Raw genomic sequence first — 905 nt, forward strand, 5'->3', positions numbered from 1 at the left:
TATTTCAGCATTCAAAATAATTAAAAACATCTCAATTTATTATACATATACAAAATAGGTACAGATCCTTGTGGTATTTTCCCCCATGGGTGTGTCTGTCTGTCTGCCTTCTCTCACAAACTTCTCTTTGCTGACGGCTCTCTTTCTGTGCATTATTTTAAAAAGAAATCTGTTTGATTCCAATTTCTTTGAGAAAATTCACCCTTTCGCACAACAAACATAAGAAACAAACTACAAACGGATGGGTGGATGAAGGGGTGGAGGAGAATTTGAAAGGGCAGAAAAGTGGTTCAAAGGTTCAAAACATAGAACCAACAAAATAAAAGCGGAAGAGGGAAGAAGAGAGTCGGATCCGCTCTTGCGAGCACTGCCGTGGCTGGAAAATAGAAGAAGCCTGTCTCATTCTGGACAACAAGAATTCAAACCGTGGTTTTATTTTAGCACCAAGAGGGCCCTGCCATGCTGGACAGACAAGATAACCTCAAAGAAAGAATAGCACCGCACGTTATTAGCTGTTTCAACTTCTGCAAAAGTGTTAAGAGTTAACCTCGACTACCCCTTCCAGCTGCCAAAAGTTCTACAGGCATCACTTCACAAACACTGGGCCCTTTTTTTAATTATTTATTTACAGCTGGTATTCCTTGCTTTTCTGAGGTAGCCATAGGATTTTTTTTTCCTTTAAAAAAAAAAAGAGGTTTAAACCCATGTTTCTCTGCTGGTGGTTTTAATGTGACTTTTCTTTCAAAAAAAATGAAGAAAAAAATAAATGGAACAAACAAGAAAGCAACCACAACAACGAACAAATCACAAACGGCTACAAAATCAGCCGATGATGAGGAGGAGGAGGGAGTTGTCGGTGTTGTCTGGGGCCGGTGGACAGGGAACAACAGAGACAAACATGGCTG

This window comes from Sander vitreus, chromosome 15, assembly GCF_031162955.1.
Source record: "Sander vitreus isolate 19-12246 chromosome 15, sanVit1, whole genome shotgun sequence".
NCBI classification, from domain to species: domain Eukaryota; kingdom Metazoa; phylum Chordata; class Actinopteri; order Perciformes; family Percidae; genus Sander; species Sander vitreus.